Source organism: Hibiscus syriacus, unplaced genomic scaffold (assembly GCF_006381635.1).
Source record: "Hibiscus syriacus cultivar Baekdansim isolate YM2019G1 unplaced genomic scaffold, ASM638163v2 tig00005377_pilon, whole genome shotgun sequence".
Lineage (NCBI taxonomy): Eukaryota > Viridiplantae > Streptophyta > Magnoliopsida > Malvales > Malvaceae > Hibiscus > Hibiscus syriacus.
In genome coordinates, this window is record NW_024062054.1 from 1,859,195 (window position 1) to 1,869,783 (window position 10,589).

Sequence of the window (10,589 nt, forward strand, 5' to 3'; positions counted from 1 at the left end):
TATTTTAGGAGTTGAATCCTAGCAGAATTCTATCCTATTTTTGAGAGTTTGAATCCTAGTAGGACGAAAAAGGTGTGTTGACATAGCCAACGGAAACTCGACCGGGGCTGGTGTAATTGATGTAAAAAAAGAGAAGCGATACCAAGCCCAGGACTATAGCAGTATCAAACAGACTGCTACATAGACTTTTTGACACGACGTTACAATTGCATCATTGCAAAGCTCCCGGTACAAAAAAACTAGAATTGTTAAGCCCCAACTGGTATTACTGCACACAATGAAGTCTTCCCAAATATTGAAGATACTGAGTGTGCGTTAGATTACTAGATTTATCCGGTAATAATATCCCTCTGATGACTTGGAGAAAAAAAATGCTCGGGACACGAAAACAACCTCAAGCTCTTTAAATGGATCAACTGAAGGAGCTGAACTTTCGACAGTTGGTTCTCCAAAATCAAGCAAGTCCGGATGTTGTTGAACGGGAGCTTTCTTTTCTGATGCAATTTCCTAGACTGTCGTACATGAGACTTCTCCATCATGTGGCTGCTTGGCTTTGAGGTCTAATGACCAGTAGCTGCCTTATTTTCTTTTTTCGATGAACCTCCAAACAGTGAAGCAGCAAGTTTCTGCTTTTCTTGATTAATTTCAACCTGTTGTTTCCTAGAATCATAGGTTTCACGCGTTCTTGAATTTGAAGCGTTTGATCCATCAACTTGTGTGATACCGTTAACTGTTTTCTGGGATGTGGAACTTGAGGTAGATGTTGCAGGAGAGTGTGTTTGCCGACCCCACTTCTTTTGGACTCCATCTAGTCGTAGTTTGAGATCTGTCGATCTTGCATCTGACAATGCAGATGGAGCAGTAGTGGCTTGGTAGCTCTCCCTAACAGACATTGGCTCAGGCACTGGGACAAGTTCAGTTGAAGCAAGTGAGGTTGGAGGAATCCTTGATTGCACTGTCTGCTTTGGAAGCTCGTATGGTTCAAACCTGAGACCATTATCAACCTACAAAAGAGGACCAACAATGATGTACTCTTGCATGAAAAGCTGTATAAATTGAAAAAAAAAACAGTATTTCAATAAAGCAATATCCTATAGTCAAGGGACCATTTCGTAACTTTTAATAGTCGATGGACTCAACAAAGTAGCACCCTATAGCCAGGGATCATTTGTGTACTTTAATCTTAAAAGAACATCAATCATAAGTTTAAGTCCTAGATACTTCATAAAACTGAAATTTAGGCCGTGGAAGCTTCAATATGGAAATAAAACTTTCAGCAATTTTGGAGCTCAAACTCTAAAGAAATAGATGTTAAACAGGCACACAAATTTTAAAGCTAATAAAATGAGAATATGCACATAAAATCCAAAATAAAAATTACCTCAATATCTTCACAACTAGCATCTGATGGCATAATACTCTCAACAGCATGAGCATCAAGGCCAATCACCGCTTGCAGTTCATACGCACGTTGCTGCAAATCTGTCGAGTGAGAAGCCAAAAATTCTTCCATTAAAGACAGACACTGCATCAACAGAGGAAAGACAAATCAGTCCACAAATTTTGTTAGAATTGCAAGAGCTGAAAAATTAAACATGAAAGTATCAGATATCCTGGCATATATAGAGCCTAAAACCAAACCGAATCTAGCTTTTAAGTTAGAAAGTATTAAAAAGAAACTTCCATCCCAAATATTAATCATATCAAAAGCAGTTTCACCACTATACAGTCGCAAGAACACTGCAGTGGTCTCCATCCTACCATAACACTACATAATTGGCATCACTAGCAAGTGATTTCCAACTTGTAATTCTTATTCCTGAATAGAAAGCTTGTTGATGCACACATGGCTTTCATTCCCTAACCCAACCTGGTGCCAACATGCCCGTTACCCTACTATCTTTAATTTTAAACACTTGAACCTCCAATGCATCATATTTGAATATTTTCTATAAAATGAAAAATTTTAATGGTAGCCTAATAATAAGCTCTACTTCCTTTCTGGTCAAATATAACTGAGAGAGAGAGAGAGAGAGAATAGAAGATCTAAACAACAGAAACTTGTTTTGAAACAACGATACTGGTAAGCAGAAGATAGCATTTCTATTAAACTAAAAGTCACAATCTATCCACTTAAATAATACAAACATGAACTATCAGTCTGACCCAATTCTAAGCTTGATTCTGTTTCTTCATTTCCAAAATCATATGGAAAGAGTCAAGACTCGAGATATACTAGTTTTATCTAGTAACTAGGGTCAGACTATCCTTCGGGTTGTTTACTTAAATTCCAACCATTTTTCTTCCAGGAAAAGGAGTTCGAAGCAGCCTATACATGAACTTGATGCATTTTATTTTGCCTCTTCTTTCTTTTTTGGATAATTACTACTTTACTTTGTTGGATAAGTTCAACATGATGTTAGGACTTTAGCTCATTCTTGCCAGTTTCATATATACAAATTTTTAGGAGCCATAGCTAAGAGGTCTAAAATTTCAGGTTTCCCCCAACATCTATGAGATGGATTAACCTTATCAATCAAACTTTAACATCATAATTATTTTCAAGTTCCTAATACTTCAAAACAATAACGCTTAAGTTTTTCGAAGTCTTTGCTAGCTACTGCTGAGAGGATTATAGTACTTAAATTTTCTGTTTTAGGCAACCAAACAAACCCCAAAACCAAACATTGTCCAAAGTAAGCTTATTACCAAACTTACAAAATACAAAACCCCAACTTGAATACATTACAATAAAGCAAATCCTGAAGAATTATTACGAAAGCACATTGTTCAGCATCAATCAGATGCATGAAAATCTATCAATGCTAGTTTAATTTTCACAATGCTGCATTAAGGACATGCAATCTAGTATATAACATTACCAAGGGATGCAGATAGTCAACAATACCAAAAACAGCAATGAGCATGCATTTGCGTAAAAAAAATGTTGTGTTTGGGAGCCAACCTCAGGCAGTATATCTACTTTTCTCCCAGCTGCTATTTCAAATGCATATATTTTCATGAGAGCTGCAACTGCGTATGCCTTCAAAAATACGAGAAAGATAGTCACATTTTCTGACTTTGAATGTAAAATATAATATTATATGAACCATACATTCGTTATCAGATAACTATGAGAATCGTCAACATACAAACATTTTGTTTAACTGCATCAAGATTTGTTAATAACAGTTTTAAGAAGCATTAAATCATATTGGTTGATACCTTAACAGTCTCATCATTAGAATATGCCTCTGCCACATCACACAACTTCCCGGTTATAAAGGAAGCCGAGTACTTTCCATCAGCTGTTCCATATTCCCCTAAGACCCAGCAAATTACCTGCAGTCAGAACATACAAGTCACAATTACGGTGATAATCAAAATTTTAGTACATAGAAAACAAAAATACGAAGGTTAGTCAACACAACAAAACATACTTGAAGAAAAACAGATGGCAGCTTTGGTTCACCAAGAATGTGCAAGTATGACTCCACCTGCGGCAAAAAATAGAATGACCAAAATAACAAAGATTAAAACTAGAATACAGATGAGTTCAGAAGGGTGACAATGCACCAAAAATATTTTCTAGGAGGCATTGACAAGATCTAGACCTTAAGCTCCAATCTTTTTCAATAAAATTATTAGTTCCTTGAGAGGCAAAAAATAAAAGGACCAAAATAGAAAAGATTAAAACTAGAATGCATGAGTTCAGAAGGGTGACTACGCACCAAAAATATTTTCTAGGAGGCATCGAAAAGATCTAGACCTCAAGCTCCGTTTTTTTTAATAAAATTATTAGTTCCTTAGGAGGCAAAAAAATTCCAGAATAATGTCGAACTTGTTGTGAAACCCCATATACTTGTAGGCTCACAGAACTTATTGACATGGAATATCCCACTAAAAAGAGAACTGTTACACCAATGCTAAATATCATAGGTTTCATTTACGCTAGTCGTATTCTGCCAGTTGCCTGTATAAAATTAACAGATTTTCTAGGGCTAAAGCTTGACTTCCCAAATTAAAACAAGTGACTAAATTAATTGATCTTAATTTTTAAAAAATTGACGCATGCATAAAGGGGTGAGTGTTTCATCGAGTTGAATTAAATCAAATGAAAAAAAATTCGAGTTAGGTCGAGTTGACAAGTCATATTTTATCAACCAAACCGGATTTAAAAATTTTCTTAATTGAGTTTGGGCAAAATGTAATTCAAATTAATTCGAGTTAATGAATTTGTTAGAATTAAAAATGAAGAATTTTATGAGGTCGAATTAAAACCTTGTTGACAGTTTGACTAAATTTCAACCTAGAGCACAAATTTGATAGCATATATGAAAAGTTCTTTCAAAGCAAAACAAGAGAAAACCAAAGAGGCTGTGATAAACTTGATTTGGTAATTTACTTGTTTAATTAAATGAAACTTCAATTAACTCTGGAATTAATGATTATATAACTTAGTTATTTTTAGAATTTGTATATCAAATTTTCACATTTTTGTGTGTGAAAAATCAACTCGACTCAAACTTTAAAAATAAAATTACTTATTCGAATTGATTTAAAAAACCGAATAACTCCAATAACTAAATTCGATTAACCCAATATTTGAATTTTGGGGGTTATTTTTCAGTTAAATCAATTTTTCCTCACCTCTATATGTATTAATAAGAAACTCAATTCATGTCATTAACAATATAGACAAAGCACGGCATTACAAAATTCAAGTTCTAGTTTTCAGGAGAGGATTTCTTTTTTCTTTTTTTCTTCTAAGACTCAAGTTGACATGTCATTAATTAAAACATAGATGAAGAAGATTGAACAAGATGCAAGATGTTAATATGTAGTAAATTCATACAATGCCTGAATTTGACACACATCTACACATAATGGGCTGTAAGCATGCATACAAAAGGCAAGAATCAAAATAAGTAAATAACTTACAGCAGATGATCTCAGTTGACTGTCAGTAGTAACTTCTATTGAGAAGTCAATATTAGCCTAAATAAGTCCACACCTAAATTAATTTGATGTCATTGTTTACATCAATTTAGTTTTAAAGTCATTGCTTACATCAATTTAGTTAGGTGAAAATTAGGTATTTTCTCATTTTTAATTTCAATGGTTTAAATTATTTTGCGGTTATTTTAATGAGTGATTTAGATTGTTTCTTGTAACCTATAAATACCCTACTTGTATTTGAGTTTTATCATCTAACAATAAAAGCTTAGTTATAAGCATTTGAAAGCTTTCTTAAGAGTTCTTTCTCTTTTGCAATTTTGTGAGATTATTCTAAAGAGAGTTTTTCTTTTTCTCAATCAATTAGAGTTTTACTCTATTTTGATTCAACAATTGGCATCAAAGCCACGTTTTTGAGATCTCTTAAAATTCCGAGTATGCTCTGTGGCTGTAATTTTTAACTGATCTCCCACATCAGAAAATATTTCTTGAGATTATTGTCAGGGTTATTACAAACCTTGTGGAGCTTCTTTGTGTTTAAGTACTTTAGTACTCTGCACGTTTGTTACTCAAGCTTGTTCGGTGTAGTCAAAGCCTTTCCGTTAAGATGGGTGACCTTCAAGTAGTTGGAGGAATCAAGAAGCTCAACAACAAAAACTACAACACGTGGGCAACATGTATGGAGTCATACTTACAAGGTCAGGACCTTTGGGAGGTTGTCAGTGGTGGTGAAGTTACACAACCGGCGGCAGCAGATGCCAATGGTAACTTGCGAAAGTGGAAAATTAAAGCAGGCAAAATGATGTTTTCTTTAAAGACCACAATTGAAGAAGAAATATTGGAGCACATCCGGGATGCTAAAATACCAAAGGAAGCATGGGACACTTTTGTTACACTCTTTTCAAAGAAGAATGATACAAGATTGCAACTTCTCGAGAATGAGTTACTATCGATGGCGCAACGCGACATGACGATTGCTCAATACTTTCACAAAGTAAAGTTGATATGCCGTGAAATTTTAGAGTTAGATCTGACAGCTCCTATTGAGGAAACTAGGGTAAAGAGAATAATTATCCATGGTTTAAAACCCGAATATCGAGGGTTTGTTGTCGCTATATAGGGATGGCCCACATAACCATTTCTTGTTGAGTTTGAAAATTTTCTTGCAGGTCAAGAAGCCATGGCCAAGCAAATGGGAAGAGTCTCACTGAAGGGTGAAGAGGAAGCACTGTACACCAGCAAAAGCAGAGGCACTTTTCGGCGGTATACTGGCAGTGGATTTAAAAAGGATGGTGACAAGGTGAAAAATTACCAAGGAAAGGAAGGTCCTCATTTAAGGGGAACTTCCAAGAATCGCGGTAATAGTAGAAAGTTCGATGTCAAGTGTTACAAATGCGGGAAGATGGGCCACATGGCAAAAGACTGTTGGACCAAGAAAAATCATGATGAAAGTAGTACTGCTACTCCCAGATCGAAGGAGAATAGTGAAGATGATTGGGATGCTGAAGTGTTATTTGCTACGGAGGAAAAAGAATTAGCTCTCACGGTAATAACACCAGAACGGATTGACTACAAGGATGATTGGATCGTAGATTCGGGCTGCTCAAATCATATAATGGGTGACAAACAGAAGTTGCAAAACCTGTCTGAGTACAAGGGAGGTCGTGTGGTGGTGATAGCTGACAACTCAAGGTTACCTATAACTCACATCGGTAAGACGATAGTTACGCCTCGATATAATTCTAACCAGGTGCAACTTCAAGATGTTTATCATGTCCCAGGAATGAAGAAAAATTTGCTATCTATGGCTCAATTAACATCATCATGACATTATGTCTTATTTGGTCCCTAAGGCGTGAAGGTTTATCGTGATCTCAAAATCTCAGAAACACCGACAATGGAGGGGCGACGTTTGGAGTCAATTTACGCGATGTCAGTAGAGTCTGCATACGTAGACAAGACAACGAAAAATGAGACATCAGATCTATGACACATGCAGTTAGGTCACGCTAACTATTCTAAGCTAAGTGTGATGGTGAAGAAGTCGCTGCTTAAAGGGCTTCCTCAACTAGACGTGAGAATAGACAAAGTTTGTGCGGGATGTCAGTATGGTAAAGCACACCAATTACCATATGATGAGTCAAAGTTTAAAGCAAAAGAACGTTGGAATTAGTTCACTTTGATGTGTTTGGACCGATTAAGCAATAATCAATTAGCGGTATGCGATACATGGTAACATTCATTGATGACTTCTCCAGGTATGTGTGGGTTTTCTTTATAAAAGAAAAATCTGACACATTCTGAAAGTTTAAAGAGTTCAAAGAGTTAGCTGAAAGAGAAGTGGGAAAGAAGATATGTTGCTTGCGCACAGACAACGGAGGAGAGCTCAAATGAGTTCTCTCAATACCTAAGGGAATGCCGAATACGTCATCAGTACACTTGTGCCAACACGCCACAACAGAATGGTGCAGCGGAAAGAAAAAACCGACATCTTGCAGAAGTTTATCGAAGTATGAACGTACTAGCAAGGTTTTGGGCTGAAGCAATGAGGACTGCAGCCTTCATCAATAGACTTCCTCAACCAAGGTTAGGATTTGTTTCACCCTTTGAGAAACTATGAAACATGAAACCTTCAGTTAGCTACTTTCGAGTATTTGGCTGTGTATGTTACGTGTTTGTTCCTGATCATTTACGGAGGAAGTTTGACAAGAAAGGTGTTAGATGTATCTTTGTGGGATATGACAGCCAGAGAAAGGTATGAAAATGTTGTGATCCAATGAGTGGAAGATGCTACATGTCATGAAATGTTGTATTTGATGAAGCATCTTCTTGGTGGTCCTCAGAGAAGGAGGTGTTGCCAGACTTGAGCGAATTTGGAGACAAGTTACAACAAAAGATGGGGAGCATACTCTTCAACTCCAAACAAGTTCAGATAAATCAGGAGATCCAAATGGATATGACGTTGAACAAAGAGTGACTCAAAATCCTTGGAAAACTGGCATGTATCAACAACCAAATGAAGAAAGTGGGCCTAGTGAAACAGAAGAATAAATTCCACAATCTCAACTCCGAAGGTCAACAAGAATACGAAGGCCAAATCCCAAATATGCCAATGCAACCATAATTGAAGAAGCAACAGAGATTGAAATTTGTGGCAGATGGATGTGAAGAATGCTTTTCTTCATGAAGAGCTAGATCGAGAGATCTACATGATCCAACCAATGGGTTTTCAGAGCCAAGATCATCCTGAATATGTGTGTAAGCTGCGAAAAGGACTCTACGGATTGAAACAAGAACCTAGGGCGTGGTATGGTAAGATTGCTGAATTTCTAACGAAAAGTGGCTATTCAGTAACACCTACAGATTCTAGCTAGTTTGTCAAAGTCAATGAAGGTAAGCTAGATATCGTGCTAGTGTACGTGGATGACTTAATCATAATCGGTAATGATGAGGCAGAAATTCTTCAGACGAAGGATAATTTATCAATTCATTCCAGATGAAGGAACTTGGACAACTTAAGCACTTCCTTGGTCTAGAGGTTGACCGTACACACGAAGGAATATTTCTGTGTCAACAGAAATATGCTAAATATTTGTTGAAGAGGTTTAGAATGCTCGAATTCAAGTCAACTTCGACGCTAATGGAACCAAACGCCAAAATGTGTGCACATGAAGGAAAAATATTTGGAAGATGTAACAATGTATCGACAATTGGTAGGTAGTCTGATCTACTTAACCTTGACCCGACCTAATATTTCTTATGCAGTTGGTGTGATAAGTCGGCATATGTAAAATCCAAAGACACCTCATTTGGAAGCAGTTCGACGAATACTAAGATATGTGAAGACTATAATTGACTATGGTCTTTTGTACAAGAAAGGTGAAGACTGCAAGTTAGTCGGTTATTGTGATGCTGATTAAGCAGGAGATCATGACATCAGGAGATCAACAACTGGGCATGTGTTTAAGCTTGGCTCTGAAATAATTTCTTGCTGTAGCAAGAGACAACCGACTATGTCCTTGTCAACTACGGAAGCAGAGTACCGAGCAGCAGCAATGGCAGCTCAAGAAAGCACGTGGCTGATACAACTAATGAATGATCTACATCAACCAGTAGATTATGCAGTTCTATTGTAATGTGAGAACCAATCGGCAATTCGGCTGGCGGAGAATCCTGTTTTTCATGCAAGAACTAAACATGTGGAAGTACATTATCACTTTGTTAGGGAAAAAGTTTTGCAAGAAGAGATTGAGATGAGGCAAGTCAAGACAGATGAACAAATTGCTGACTTGTTTACAAAAAGCTTGAGTGTTGGAAAGTTTGAACATTTCCGTCGTCAGCTTGATGTGATTCAAAGAATGGGGGCTAACATTGAGGGGGAGTGTTGAGAAGTCAATATTAGCCTAAATAAGTCTACACCTAAATTAATTTGATTTCATTGCTTACATCAATTTACTTTTGATGGCATTGCTTACATCAATTTAGTTAGGTGAAAATTATGAATTTTTCTCATTTTTTATTTCAATGGTTTAAATTATTTTGTGGTTATTTTAATGAGTGTTTTAGATTGTTTCTTGTAACCTATAAATACCCTACTTGTATTTGAGTTTTATCATCCAACAATAAAAGCTTAGTTATAAGCATTTGAAAGCTTTCTTAAGAGTTCTTCATCTTTTGCAATTTTGTGAGATTATTTTAAAGAGAGTTTTTCTTCTTCTCAATCAATTAGAGTTTTACTCTATTTTGATTCAACATCTTCATCCTCTCCAAATCCCTCAGAAATCAACCGCATCAAATTTTGTGCACCTTAATGTTTACCAGATCTTCCGCATGCTCAAACACTTTATTCATGGTCTGCCAAGTAAAATTATCAGGAATGGCAACATTCTGAGCTAAGAAACTAATTCGCCAGTGGAAGGTAAAATATTACCTGAATGAACCATTGATTGCTCGGTGCAAATTGCTCCGCAAGTTCAACACATTGAGATGCTATTTCAGTTTTATAATGGTTATCATTAATGCTAATGATGTAATCAATCATGCGATTAACAATAACCTCCACGTTTGTAGACTTCGTCATTTTGTACAGTAGTTCGAATGTCTTTCTATTCAGAGTATCGTCTGGGTCCTGTGTGGTGCCTTCCGGTTAAATAATTGTAATGAAAAAAATGATAGTTGCATGGAAGATAACATAACGAAGAGGAATAATCATTCGCAAAGAACTCTGAAGCCAAACCAAACTATAAACACAGATAGATGCATAAGGAATTTACAGTGATCAAATTTTTTCTGCCATAACATGCATTAGTGGATCAACACAAGCATGCATAGAAAGGGCAATTTGAACTAGTCACTCCTGAGTCTTAAACCAAAAATAAAGTGTTCGGCAGTGTTAGTGGATCAAATTTATTTATTCATTTTGTTATTTTTTTTTCTTTTTTTTAGGGCTCCATTAAGTCCAAAACTGTCCAAGAGGCCCAACAAGGACCCAACTGGGTGGACAAGCGATGAGTGTTCTGACTCGAGTTTTACTCTCCAGAATTAGTAGTAAAACGAGCACATTCTGTAATTTTTTTATTATTTGGTCACAACATTAGACATGGGCATTACTCTATGCATGACACGATCTCACG

At 36.3% G+C, this 10,589-nt stretch overlaps 1 pseudogene; it reads right to left on the reverse strand.

The window, feature by feature from the left end:
• Window positions 1-315: 315 nt before the first annotated feature.
• LOC120199170 lies at window positions 316-10,263 on the reverse strand (annotated as a pseudogene).
• Window positions 10,264-10,589: the final 326 nt, after the last annotated feature.